Source organism: Elephas maximus, chromosome 1 (assembly GCF_024166365.1).
Source record: "Elephas maximus indicus isolate mEleMax1 chromosome 1, mEleMax1 primary haplotype, whole genome shotgun sequence".
Classification (NCBI taxonomy): domain Eukaryota; kingdom Metazoa; phylum Chordata; class Mammalia; order Proboscidea; family Elephantidae; genus Elephas; species Elephas maximus.
Genome location: NC_064819.1, coordinates 31,295,235 through 31,309,921, shown reverse-complemented (window position 1 = coordinate 31,309,921; position 14,687 = coordinate 31,295,235). Strand labels below are relative to the sequence as shown.

Below are 14,687 nucleotides of genomic sequence, written 5' to 3'. Positions count from 1 at the left end.
CTGCACTTCATTTGCTGTGAAGTGAGTCCCTTCATCTGAGACGATGCTGTGTGGGATAACATGATAGTGAGTAAGGCATTCTGTGAGCCCACGGATCGTAGTTTTGAGAGAAGCACTGCATGCCAGGAAGGCAAATCTGTATCCCAACTAAGTGTATCTTCCAGTAGGAACAAAACGCTGCCGTTTCCATGATGGAAGCAGCTCATTGTAATCAACCTGTCATCGGGTTGCTGGCTGATCACCTCGAGGAATGGTTGGTCTCTGCTGCTGGCATATTGGGCACTCAGCAGCGGCTGTTGGCCTTGGTGAGTGGAAGTCCAGGTTGCTGAGCCCATGTTGTTGTCATTGTTAGGGGCCGTCAAGTCGGTTCCGACTCATAGCGGCCCTATGCACAACAGAACGAAACAGTGCCCGGTCCTGCGCCATCCTTACAATCGTTGTTATGCTTGAGCTCATTGTTGCAGCCACTGTGTCAATCCACCTCATTGAGGGTCTTCCTCTTTTCCGCTGACCCTGTACTCTGCCAAGCATTATGTCCTTCTCCAGGGACTGATCCCTCCTGACGACATGTCCAAAGTATGTAAGACACAGTCTTGCCATCCTTGCCTCTAAGGAGGATTCTGGCCGCACTTCTTCCAAGACAGATTTGTTCGTTCTTTCAGCAGTCCATGGTATATCCAATATTCTTTGCCAAAACCACAATTCAAAGGCGTCAACTCTTCTTCAGTCTTTCTTTTTCATTGTCTAGCTTTCACATGCATATGACGTGATTGAAAATACCATGGCTTGGGTCAGGCACACCTTAGTCTTCAGGGTGACATCTTTGCTCTTCAACACTTTGAAGAGGTCCTTTGCAGTAGATTTGCCCAATGCAATGCATCTTTTGATTTCTTGACTGCTGCTTCTATGGCTGTTGATTGTGGATCCAAGTAAAATGAAATCCTTGACAACTTCAATCTTCTCTCCGTTTATCATCATGTTGCTCATTGGTCCAGTTGTGAGGATTTTTGTTTTCATGTTGAGGTGTAATCCATTCTGAAAGCTGTGGTCTTTGATCTTCATTAGTAAGTGCTTCAAGTCCTCTTCACTTTCAGCAAGCAAGGTTGTGTCATCTGCATAACGCAGGTTGTTAATGAGTCTTCCTCCAATCCTGATGCCCCATTCTTCTTCATATAGTCCAGCTTCTCGGATTATTTGTTCAGCATACATATTAAATAGGTATGGTGAAAGAATACAACCCTGACGCACACCTTTCCTGACTTTAAACCAATCAGTAGCCCCTTGTTCTGTCCAAACAACTGCCTCTTGATCTATGTAAAGGTTCCTCATGAGCACAATGAAGTGTTCTGGAATTCCCATTCTGCGTAGTGTTATCCATAGTTGGTTGTGATCCACATAGTCGAATGCCTTTGCATAATCAATAAAACACAGGTAAACGTCCTTCTGGTATTCTTCTGCTTTCAGCCAGGATCCATCTGACATCAGCAATGATATCCCTGGTTCCATGTCCTCTTCTGAAACCAGCCTGAATTTCTGGCAGTTCCCTGTCGATATAATGCTGCAGCCATTTTTGAATGATCTTCAGCAGAATTTTGCTTGCGTGTGATATTAATGATATTGTTCTATAATTTCCACACTCGGTTGGATCACCTTTCTTGTTAGGCATAAATATGGATCTCTCCCAGTCAGTTGGCCAGGAAGCTGTCTTCCATATTTCTTGGCATAGACGAGTGAGCACCTCCAGCATTCCATCCGTTTGTTGAAACATCTCAATTGATATTCCATCAATTCCTGGAGCCTTGTTTTTCTCCAATGCCTTCAGAGCAGCTTGGACTTCTTCCTTCAGTACCATCGGTTCCTGATCATATGCCACCTCTTGAAATGGTTGAATATCGACTAATTATTTTGGGTATAATGACTCTGTGTATTCCTTCCATCTTCTTTTGATGCTTCCTGCATTGTTTAATATTTTCCCCATGGAATCCTTCACTATTGCAACTCGAGGCTTGAATTTTTGCTTCAGTTCTTTCAGCTTGAGAAACGCCGAGCGTGTTCTTCCCTTTTGGTTTTCCATTTCCAGCTCTTTGCACATGTCATTATAATACTTTACTTTGTCTTCTCAAGAGGCCTTTTGAAATCTTCAGTTCTTTTACTTAATCAATTCTTCCTTTTGCTTTAGCTGCTTGACATTCTAGAGCAAGTTTCAGAGTCTCCTCTGACATCCATCTTAGTCTTTTCTTTCTTTCCTGTCTTTTCAGTGACCTCTTGCTTTCTTCATGGATGATGTCCTTGATGTCATTCCACAACTCATCTGGTCTGCAGTCACTAGTGTTCAATGCCGAGCACATGCATAACCTCATTTCCTGCCACCATGGCCACTTTGCTCGTGAGCCCATTGGTTAATGATGGGAGTGGCTGGGGAAAGAGGATGATTGATTTCCACAGAACATGTCACTCTATGCATTCGATTGCTAAAATCTTCCTCTGTTGAAGTCATCCTTTGGTGAGCATTCACACGAGACACAAATGTCTTCACTTCTTTGGCCCATTCAGAGATGTGTATCCACATACGTCTTCCTCATACCTCCTTGTCCCCAATTCTCCAATCTTGTTCCTTCCTGGTACCTGGTATGCAGCTATTGATCTAGCCAATTGCTTTTTCTTGATTTTAGTTTTGAAGGAACATTAGAAGCAGTTTTCCTTCAGCTAGAAATGGAGTGTTTGGCTAACTCCTTCCATGAACAACTGCTTCCTTTGCCATGAGACCAGAGCTTGATGGTCTCCATTAATAATTAATAGTAATAGCCACAACTACTACATATTTTCACCAAAGATTCTATAGAAGAATCCTGACCAAAAGGGAGAAAATGCAGAACAGAATTTAAATATTTCGTGGAATACAGATTTTCTGGAGCTAAGGATGCTAATTGAACCCCTGGAATTATTTCCCTGAGATAATCTTTAAACTTAAGCCAAAAATATCCCTTGAAGTCTTCTTCAAACCAAACAACAGTTTAGCTTAACTAGTAAAGAATATTTGCCTTGCACATTATGCTCTTTTAAGCACTAACTATGTGGGATCAAAGTGACAACAACAACTCAAAAGATTAGGGAGGAAACTTAGGGGGCAGTGAGTTTATGTTAATGGAGGAGGAACATCTCAGAAAAGGAGGGCGACAATGGTTGCACAAGTCAAGAATGTAATCCGAGTCACTAAATTGTGCATGTAGAAGTGGTTGAATTAGTATATGTTCTACTGTGTATCTTGTCTCAACGACAACAAATAATAAAATAATTAAAAAAAAAAAAAAACCCTCTGATGACTTTCTGCCGCTTTCACGGTAAAGATTAAAATCTTACCACCACCTACAAATCACTGTGTCTTAGGCTGAGTTTTCTAGAGAAGCAAAAGCATATAAGTATTTATAGAGAGATTTCTATCAAGGAAATGGCTCACACGGTTGTAGAGAATATAATGTCCCAAGTCTGTGGGTCAGGAAAGAGGCTTCTTCTGATTCACATACTCCAAGGGCTGGAGAACCCAAGATCGGCAGGCTGGAGAGCAGAGTTGTTGCTCACAGGCTATGAAGATCAATGAATCCCAAAATTGGCAGGCAAGATTGCAGGTAAGCTGCTAGCTCATGTCCCAAGTACTGGAAGTCAGATGACCAGGAGCCAGCCGCAGGATCCCAAACAAGCAAAAGCACCCAAGCTCTGCCTGAACGTCTGTCCACACTTGATTCAGGCCACATGCCCAAGGAAACTCCCTTTCAACTGATAGGCTACTCACAGCAGATCCCATCATGGGGGTGATCAAATCTCAACAGGGATGTGATCACAACATTACACGACAGCCAAAACACTGAGGATCATGGCCTAGTGAAGTTGACACACACTCTTAACTACCACGCACTGCATGGTCTTCTTTCAGCTTAACCCTCAGCCCCATCCCCAGCAACTCTGTTCTTGCTCGGGTAAGCCTAGTCTTCCTTCTAACCTTGTCTCAGGTTTATCGTGTTCCAACAGCTCCTACATCCTTCAGATTTCACTTCTCTGCCTCCACATGAAATTTGGTTCCCCTGCACAATTCCCCAGTAGAGCTTATTTTCTCTGTTATTGAAATATACACACCACACACCCAAAACCAAAAACCGAGTTGCTGTCAAGTTGATTCCAGCTCATGGTGAGCACATGTGTGTTGGAACAGAATTGTGCTCCATAAGGTTTTCAGTGGCCAAATTTTCAGTAGATCATCAGGACTTTCTTCCAAGGTGCTTCTGGGTGGACTTGAACCGCCAACTTTTTGGTTACTAGCTGAGTCCATTAATCATTTGCACCACAGTGGCATGCACACTTTGTTTCCTTAGAAGCTCTGGTGGCACAGTGATTAAGCACTCAGCTGCAAAGCAAAAGGTCAGTGATTCGAACCCAGCCGCTCTGTGGGAGAAAGATGTGGCGGTCTGCTTCTGTAAAGATTACAGCCTTGGAAACCCTGAGGGGCAGTTCTGTTCTGTCCTATAGGGTAGCAATGATTCAGAATTGAATCGACTGCAGTGGCTTATGTTTTTTCTCTTTAAATGATGCATAGGTTCTGTGGGCTCCCTTTCCTAATGGGGAGGGAGCTAAACCTAAATTTGTACCCCTACCTGAAGTGTTCCTCGCCTCCCCTGTGACTTTCCCAGGATGGTCTATAGAATGAAGGAGAAGCCTTGAGCAAATAATCAGAGGGGCCTCAGATCTGTGTGCAGAGCTGTGAGCTATAGTCTGGGCTCTCACTGGTCTCTGCTGCCATGTCCCTGGTCACTCCTGGTCACCACTACCCTGCTGTCATCAGCAACCGAGGTTGTTGGCTGGCAATCTCATGATCTGTTGCTTCAATGCTGTGTTAGGCTGGGTTCTCCAGAGAAGCAAAACCAGTAATGTGTGTAAATATATAGAGAGAGATTTATATCAAGGAAACAGCTCACACGATTGTAGGGGTTGGAACGTCCCAAGTCCTTGGATCAGGATAGAGTCCTCTCTCAATTCACGGAGCCACAGAAGCTGGTGAACCCAAGATGAGCAGGTAGGGGAGCAGAGATCCCACTCACAAGTTGTGATGGTCGAAGAATCCCCAAGGTCGGCGGGCAAGACCACCGCAAGTTTTCTCCTGAGTCACTTAGCTGCAGGGGCCAGTGAACCCAAGAGAGGCAGGTTGGGGAGCAGGACTCTTGCTCGCAGACTGTGAAGATCGGCGAATCCCAAGATGGACAGGTAAGCAGGTAGCTCAAGTCCCAAGAACCAGAGGTCAGACAAGCAATAGCTGCTAGATCCAGAACAAGCCAACAAACTTTGCAACGCAAGCAGGAAGGAAGCAGACAGCTGAAGGCAGAGAGATGAAGGCTGAGGGGGCAGAGAGATGAAGGCTGAGGGGGCAGTGAGCCGCCCCAGGCCCCACCCCTGCTGGTACCACTCAGCTGATTCCATCATGGGGGCGATCACATACCAAATTTCAATAGGAAAGTGATCACAGCTTTATACAACGGCCAAAACACTGGGAATCACAGCCCAGTCAAGTTGACACACAATCTTAACCATCACAAACGCCTTCAGAGTCTGATGTCCCACCCTCCCACCCCCATCCCTCCATCCCTGCTCTCTTGCCAGCTGACTCAGACACACTTCAGCTCTTGCTGGCACTGCCCATCTTGGGACCTCAACCACATTCCGCAGCCATTCCTCACCAATCAGTCCACCACGAGGCCCCTGGTTCAGGGTCACCTGGCCCCCAGCACAGTACCCATTAGTCTGTCCTTTGCTCTCAACCATATGCTAGCTGCATGTCCTGCCGGGGGCATATAGAGAAGCCTGGATTTCTAACATCCCACTTGCAAGTGGTAGACACCCAGCAGCATTATCTCAGATTCCTCTCTTTCCACAGTGCCACCGTCTGCTCCTGAGCCCTGCTCAGACTGGGACTTCTCCAAGAATCAGGCAGCCTTCCAGGTAGGCCAGGAGAAGTGGGCTTCAGCCCTGACCTGAGTATTTCTGTGCACCCACTCAGGGTTAAAACCCAAGGGGGGGAACATTGACACACTCATGTGACCTCTTACTCCATGAAATTTGTTTTTATCTCTCCAGTTTCTGTTCTCTCTTTGAAGCTTAGCTTAATGTTCCTTCCTCAGGGAAACCTTTCCTGGCCTTTCGGATTAGATTAGGTTTCCCTGTTAAAGGATAATTAGACTAAACTTCACAAGGGTAGGGACTCTGTTTCGTTCATGTCTGTACCCTCAGTGCTTAACATAGTGCCTGGCACAAAGTGATGGAACACAGAATAGAAACGCAATAGAAGTTTGTCACACAAATATTATTATTGATCTGTCTTTGCCCCTTGTATGGAAACTCTGGTGGCATAGTGGTGAAGAGCTACGGCTACTAAGCAGAAGGTCAGCAGTGCTGACCACCAGGTGCTCCTTGGAAACTCTATGGGGCAGTTCTGCCCTGTCCTATGGAGTTGCTTTGAGTCAAAATCAACTTGACATCGATGTGGTTTTTTTTTTTTTGATTTTGCCCCTTATACATATTAAGGTCAGTACCTCAGGATGGCTTATTATAAATTCCCCTGTTCCCTCAGGCCTAGCATCATAAAGGGCTTTGGAGCCAGTTTCTGTCCCTATTATTCATTCAGTCAACAAATACTTTTTGAGAACATACTGTGGGCAATGCAGTAGCCTTGCTATTGGGGATAGAGGAGTATATTACTTTTTAAATTTATTAAATATATGAGCTGGGATAGACTCCACGGCAACGGGTTTGGTTTTGGGTTTATATACATCCAAAATATGGATTACATATATGTGAAGTCTAAAATAAGGTGAAGCTCCCTGAGCCCACCCTCTGGCTCCGGTAGTAAATCTTCACATAGTCAGGAGTGCGGATTGATGGGGGCGGGGAGGGGGCAGAAGGAGATCCCTGGAGACAGTTGGGCGGCTGCTGCAATGGTTGGGCGGAGAGATTACAGGGTCTTGGCTCGGGAAGTACAGGGAGAAGGGAGGGAACAGTGGGCTCAAGAAATGTTTAGGAGGAAAACGACTTGATGGATTATCACTCACCAGTGTGATCTGCGGAGCCCTGGTGACGTAGTGGTTAAGAGCTCTGCTGCTAACCAAAAAGTCGGCAGTTCGAATCCATCAGCCCCTCCTTGGAAACCCTATGGGGCAGTTCTACTCTGCCCTACAGAGTAGCCACGAGTCCGAATTGACTCCGAGGCGGTGGGTCTGGTGTGACCTGTGCAAGTCCCAACCTTTCTGAGACTCAGTTTCTGCATCTGTAAAAAAGGTTTAGTGATAACTCTTGACATTCGTCCCTAGCACCTCGTGTAGAGGTTGGCACCTGATGGCACGCACACCAATCATAGTGGCTATTGCTATTATTGCGGAATGTCAGCTCAATGAGTGGCTATTCTGTCGAACTTGGGGCTGGCATTCACCATCTTCTTGGCTCTAGGAGGAGAATGATAAATGAGGGTGCCGCTGCCAGAGCCGACGCCCCCATCTCCCAGGCAGCCCGGCCGCGCCCCCCAGGGTCACCGCCAGGGCCGGGTTCACCGCCAGGGCGGGGGCGGGTCCAGCCGCAGCCCCAGCCTCCGCCCAGTCCCGGCTCGGCTCAGGCCCCGCCCGCAGCCCTGCGAGCTCCGCCCCGGGGCCGCGCGCGCCGCCGCCACCGCCCTCGGTGCGCGCGCCCCGCCCCGCTGTGACGTGAGGGGCGGAGCGAGGTGGGCGGGCTCGGACTAGCCGGGCTCTTCCGTGGGTCTGGGGCGCTGGGGCCTCGTGGTGGGGTGGGTGTACGGGCGGCGGCCGCTCCTTCGCCTCGCCTGGGCCCTCCCGTGGCGCTCGGCGGCCCGCGCCTCAGCTGGAGACCCCGAGAAGGGGTGAGTGTTGGCGGGAGCGGGATGGGGCCGGCCGGGCGCGCGGCCGCACTCCGGGCATTGTCTGGGCGGGGGCGGCGCGGGCACGTGTGCCCCTCCCCCACGCCGGCGGGTCGCCCTGAGGCCCGACCCCGCGAGCCCCCAGCGCCGAGGGCAGGGAGGGAACCGGGGCTGCGGAGAGGGGAGGGTGTAGGGGGAGCGGTATGTCCGGGAGTCTAGCAAGCGGGAAGCCGCAATGTGGGGGTGCGTGGAAGGAATGTGGGGTGCGTGGAGGGAGTGTGGGGTGCGTGGGGGAAATGTGGGGTGCGTGGAGGGAGTGCGGGGTCCGTGGATGGAATGTGGGATGCGTGGAGGGAATTGGGATACGTGGGGGAATGTGCGGGTGCGTGGGAGAATGGGGGTATATGGAGGGAATGCAGGGGTGCTTGAAGAGAATCTGGGGGTATGTGGAGGGAATGTGGGGTGCGTGGAGGGAACCTGGGGGTGTGTGGAGGAAACCTGGGGTGTGTGGAGGAAACATGGGGTGTGGAGGGGATGTGGGGTGCGTGGAGGGAATCTGGGGGTGCGTGGAGGGAGGAGTCCTTTTCGGAGGGCATGGAGCTCTGCAAGGAGTGCAGCGTCCCTGGAGCCACAGGGGCCAAGTTCTCAAGGTGTCAAGCTTGGTGGCCTACTGATGGGATTGGAGGTAAGGTTTGGCCCCAGCAAGTTGTGGCTTTACCCCAGAGAATCCTGGAACCTCCCTCCAACCTGTAGCCACCTCTGCCGGCCCCTTCCCCATGAAGGATTTAGAAAGGTTGCAGCAAATTCCAGGGGTGGTGCCACAGACAGATCTGAGAAACAGTGAAGGGTTGGGGCGGAAAGGTTGGGGAAGTAAGGACCTGTACTTGGAAGAAAGGCTGGTTTTGTGGGTTATGGCCAGATTGCAGAAGACGGTGAGGTTTATAACAATCTTTTTTTTTTATGAATGTTGTTATCAAAAAAACAGGGGGGAAAATATCACCAATAATCCCACAGCCCTGACATGTCCATTCTTAGAGTTTTGATGTATGCTTGGTAGTATTTTCATCTATGCATATTTCTTAAGTTATAATTAGAGTTGTACATAAGATTTCCCATTTACCCTTTCCTTAACATGTAAAAATGTGATGTAATATATAATATTCAGCAGTCTTTTTAATAAACAAATAGTAAATAATTTTTAAAAATACAGACAAGCAAGACAAGAAAAGAAATATATTATTGGGTGTATTTTGGGGGGAGCCCCTGGTGGCTCAGCGGTTAAGAGCTTAGCTGCTAACCAAAAAGTTGGTTTGAATCCACCAGCTGCTCTTTGGAAACCCTGTTGGGCAGTTCTCCTCTGTCCCATAGGGTCACCGTGAGTCGGAATCAGCTCGATGGCCACGGGTTTTATACTCTTTCAAATATAGGGACAGATGATGCCCTGATTAGGGTTTTTGTTGTTGTTGTTGTTTTTTGTGGGAAGCCCCTGAAGGTTTTATATAGAGAAGCAGGGTAATCTGACTGCTGTGTGGAGGAGGGGGGCAAGAGTGGAAGCTGAGAGATCAGTTAGGATGCTTTTTACTACAGCTTGGATTAGGCTGATGACCATGGAGATGAAGGGAAGGGTTAAAAATATTTTATTGGTAGAATAAACAAGACTTGGTAATGGGTTGCTGTGGAGAAAGGGAGGAATCAAGGATGTCTTTGATTTTAACATCTGTTTTGAGCAACTGAATAAGTAGGTGATGGTTCCATTTACTGAGATGGAGAAGAGTGAGTGGAAGGGAAAGAAATTTGAGGTGGGAAAAGTAACGAGTTCTATCTTGGACATGTTAAATTTGAGACGCATATTAGTTATCAAGTCAATATGTTGAGGCAATTGGATGTACAGGTCTGGAACTCAGGAAAGAGAGAAGCCAGGGCTAGAGATAAAACTTTGGGAGTAGGCATTACATAGGTGAATTCAAAGGTGTGGGATATGAGCGCCCTTGGGGACAGTATAGATGGAGAAGTGCAGAAGGCTCAGACACTCCATCATTTGGAGGTCTTTTAGAGGAAGAAGGAGACCGTGGTGGTTCAGTGGTTGATTTCTCACCTTCCGCCTGCAAGATCTGGCTTCAATTCCCAGCCAGTGCACCTCATGTGTAGCCACTACCCATCTGTCGTTGGAGCCTTGCGTGTTGCTATTATGCTGAGCAGGTTTCAGTGGAGCTGCCAGACCAAGTTGGACTAGGAAGAAAGGCCTGGTGATCGACTTCTGAAAATGAGCCATTGAAAACCCTGTGGATCACAACGGACCATCCGTAGCCGATCATGGGGATGGCACAGGACCAGGCAGTGTTTTGTTCTGTTGTGCATGGGGTCACCAGGAGTCAGGGCCAACTCTACACAGCTAACAACAGAGGAAGAAGATAGGAATAGCCAGGGGGTAGGAGGGAAAAGCAGGAGGCTAGTTTATGGGAGCCAAGAGAGATGAGTTTCTGGAAGATGAACTGGTCATCTTATCCATGCTTCTGAGATGTTTAGCTAGATGGTCAGTTGTATTTGGCAGCGTGAAGGTTGTTGGTTTTGGTCACTGATACTACAAACCAGAGTTCTAGGAGGGGGAGGTAGAAGCCAGATTAGATCAATGGAATGACATGGGAGGAAGTAAAGACAGCGGTGCCCCTAATTCAAGACAGCGGACTTCCATCTGGCCTCAAACTAAATTTGGTAGATAAGAAGTGGTTTCTTGTTTTTTTATTTCTAGATTACTAGTATGTTTGAACATTGTTCCATAATCGTTAGCCATCTGTGAATTTCTGTTCCTGTCCTCTGTCAGTCTTTTTATTTATGTTTGTCGTTTGCTAATTGATGGTTGAGAGCTCTGTAAGTATTGAATTATATGCAGCTTCACACACAGCTTGCAGAATTTCCCCCGTAGGTTTTCAGTACAGTCGCACATGCCTTCATCTTGCTTCAGCACTAGCAGTGATGGTGCTCTGGATGCAGTACTGTTTGCTGCGGACTGTTTCCAGTGTTTCATCATAGCGTATGTAGAGAGAGGAGAACTGGGCCTTCAGGTGTGGGTCCGTGATTGCGGTTCACCTGTGATGGCATCATCCTGCCTTAAGGGCATTTCTGTAGGCAAGATTCTCAGCAGAACTTCCTCTCTTCTCATTCCACATAGATTTTTCTTTGAATCTTCATCGCTACCTCCTTAAATCGACCCCTGTCTCTGCCTTTAATCCTGCCCCCTTTCGGTCTCTTTTCTACACTGCTGCAGAACAGTGGGTGGGCGGGGGTCAGGGCACCTTTCTGTCCTAGAAGACAAGACTTAGGAAGCAGGTTGCTTCTGTATCGTCTGTTCCGTGGGAATTCAGGAAAAAACGTTTGTGAAGGCTGGCGTGCGCTTCAGGAATGAGTTGGAATTTAATTTGATTCTTGAAGGATGAATAGCGTTTCAGTAAGCTGAGAGAAGGGAGAGAAAAAAAAGGGAGAGGAGAAATGTGAACCCATGGGGAGGTAATTGTGAGATGTTCAAGTTTGTGAACTTTGATGACTGGGCACAGAGAGGTAGAAGAACTGGTTCCCCAGCCAGGGCTGGTTTATTCAGCTCACCTGAAGAGTAAGCCACCGGGGCTTTGGGGCTGCGTAAGAGAGATGTGGGGGTAAGGCAGGGTGAAAGTCAGAGAATGTAAATGGAGGGGGTTTCAACTTTATTTGTAATGCTCATTTATACATAGATACATTATTATGTATCATATTTTTAAATCAATTTAGTTCGAGTCAGTGTATCCTTTTTAAATTAATATATAATTCACATAAAACTCACCATTTTAAAGTGTACACTTCAGTGGTTTTTAGTATACTGTTTATCTTGTACAACCATCGTTCTCTCTAATTCCAGAACATCGCCATCACCCCCCAAAAGAACCCTATATCTCTTAGCAATCAATTCCAATCTCCCCGCCCTCATTCCCTGGCCACCACTGATCTGCTTTCTATAAGTTATGCTTCAAGCAAAAGTTTACGATTTCAGGCAGTTTCTCGTATAAAAACTTATAGACACATTGTTATGGGACCCTAGTTGCTCTCCCTACAATATGATACTCCTTCTCCCCACCCCAGATTTCCCACATCCATTCAGTCAGCTCCTGTCCCCCTCTGCCTTCTCACCTCGCCTCCAGACAGGAGCTCCCCACTTAGCCTCATTTATCTACTTAATCTAAGAAGCTCACTCCTCACCAGTATCTTTTTTTTTTTTAGTAATTTTTATTGTGCTTTAAGTGCAAGTTTACAAAAGAAGTCAGTCTCTCACACAAAAACCCATATACACCTCCCAATTACTCTCCCCCTAATGAGACAGCCCGCTCTTTCCCTCCACTCTCTCTTTTCGTGTCCATTTCCCCAACTTCTAACCCCCTCCACCCTCTCATCTCCCCTCCAGGCAGGAGATGCCAACACAGTCTCAAGTGTCCACCTGATCCAAGAAGCTCACTCCTCACCAGCATCCCTCTCCAACCCATTGTCCAGTCCAATCCATGTCTGAAGAGTTGGCTTTGGGAATGGTTCCTGTCCTGGGCCAACAGAAGGTCTGGGGGCCATGACCACTGGGGTCCTTCTAGTCAGACCATTAAATCTGGTCTTATGAGAATTTCTCACCAGTATCATTTTATGTCTTACATTCCAGTCTAGGAAACCCTGGTGACATAGTGGTTAAGTGCTGTGGCTGCTAACCAAAAGGTCGGCAGTTCGAATCCACCAGGCGCTCCCTGGAAACTCTATGGGGCAGTCCTTCTCTGTCCTATAGGGTCGTTATGAGTCAGAATTGACTCGACGGCAGTGGATTTTCAGTCCAGTCTAATCTTTGTCTGAAGAGTTGGCTTCAGGAATGGTTTTAGTTTTGGGCTGAGAGAGTCCAGGCGCCATAACCTGTGCGGCCCCACCAGTCTCCGTCAGACCATTAAGTCTGGTCTTTTTACTAGAATTTGAGGTCTACATTCACCATCAGGGATTCTCTGTTGTGTTCCCTGTCAGGGCAGTCATTGGTGGAAGCCAAGCACCATCTAGTTCTTTTGGTCTCAGGCTGATGGAGTCTCTGGTTTATATGGCCGTTTCTTTCTCTCGGGCTCATGTTTTCCTTGTGTCTTTGGTGTTTGGTGTTCTCCTTTGCTCCAGGTGGGTTGAGACCAATTGATGCATCTTAGGTGGCCACTTGCTAGCTTTTAAGACCCCAGACGCCAGTCATGTTTAACTTTTTGAGGGACTGCCAAACTCTTTTCCACAGCTGCTGCACCGTTTTATATTCTTACCAGCAAGGTATGAAGGTTCCCATTATGTATTCTTTATATGTTTTTTGGCAGATCATATTTAGTAGTTGTGTGTGTTTGTGTTTTTAAACAGCTTATTGAGGTCTAGTTGATGTTCAATAAACTGCACATATATTGTTGTTAGCTGCGTTGAGCTGGCTCCAGCTTAACGGCAACCTCCCATACAACAGAACAAAATGTTGGCAGGTCCTGCACCATCTTCACAATCGTTAGTATGCAGGAGTCCGTTGTTGTGGCTGCTGTGTATTTTGAATGCCTCCAACCTAGGGGCTCATCTTCCAGCGCTATATCGGACAGTATTCTGCTATGACCCGTAGGATTTTCATGGGCTGATTATTGGAAGTGGATCACTGGGCCTTTCTTCCTAGTCTGTCTTAATCTGAAAGCTCTGCTGGAATTTGTCTACCTTGAGTAACCCTGCTGGAATTTGAAATACCAGTGGCATAACTTCTGGTATCACAGCAGCACATAAGCCCCCACAGTACGACAAACTGACAGACGAGTAGTGTCACATTTGATAAGTTTTGACATGCATACACTTGTGAAACCGTCACCACAGTTGATAGTAAACAAATTTCATCATCTCCAAAAGTTTTCCTGTGCTGTTTGCATTCTCTCTCTCTCCTCTGTAACCCTGCCCGTCTCCTGGGCAACCACTGATCAGCTCTTTGTCTCTGTAGATGAGTTTGCATTTTGTATCAGTGCGGCCATGTTGTATATACCCTTTTTTAGCTTTCACTCAGCACCATTATTTTGAGGTTAACTCGTGTTGTTTCATGTATTAGTCTTATATTCCTTTTTATTGGTGAATAATATTCTTTTTGTTTGTTTTAAATATCAAAATGATTTTTTAAAAAACTACTTTAGATGAGGGTTTACAGAACAAACTAGCTTCTCATTAAACAGTTAATACACATACTGTTTGTGACATTGGTTACCAACCGTGCGACATGTCAGCATTCCCCCTTCTCGACCTTCGGTTCCCAATCACCAGCTTTCCTGCCCCCTCCTTCCTTCTAGTCCTTGCCCCTGGGCTTGTGTGCCCCTTTAGTCTTATTTTGTTTTATGGGCCTGTTTAATCTTTGGCTGAAGAGTTAACCTCAGGAGTGACTTCATTACTGAGCTAAAAAGGTGTCCAGGGGCTATACTCTCAGGATTTCTTCAGTCTCTGTCAGGCCAGTATGCCTGGTCTTTTTTCGTGAGTTAGAATTTTGTTCTCTGTTTTTCTCCAACTCTGTCCAGGACACTCTGCTGTGATCCCTGTTAGAGCAGTCAGTTGTGGTAGCCGCGTACCATCTAGTTATATGGGACTCTGTCTGGTGGAGGCCCTGGTAGTTGTGGTCTGTTAGTTCTTTGGACTAATCTTTCCATTGGATCTTTAGTTTTTTCATTCTCTCTTGCTCCTGATGGGGTGAGACCAGTGGAGTACCTTAGATGGCTGCTCAAAAGCTTTCAAGATCCCAGACTCT

General features: G+C 47.0%; 1 protein-coding gene across 2 annotated transcripts in view; it reads left to right on the top strand.

The window, feature by feature from the left end:
- Positions 1-7,760: 7,760 nt before the first annotated feature.
- The window catches only part of YEATS2 (YEATS domain containing 2), an 84,468-nt gene continuing 77,541 nt past the window's right edge, over positions 7,761-14,687 (top strand). For both annotated transcript variants that reach the window (XM_049881493.1, XM_049881501.1), the window contains exon 1: positions 7,761-7,909. The gene's annotated coding sequence lies outside the window, so the exon portion shown is untranslated. The remainder of the gene's footprint in view (positions 7,910-14,687) is intronic.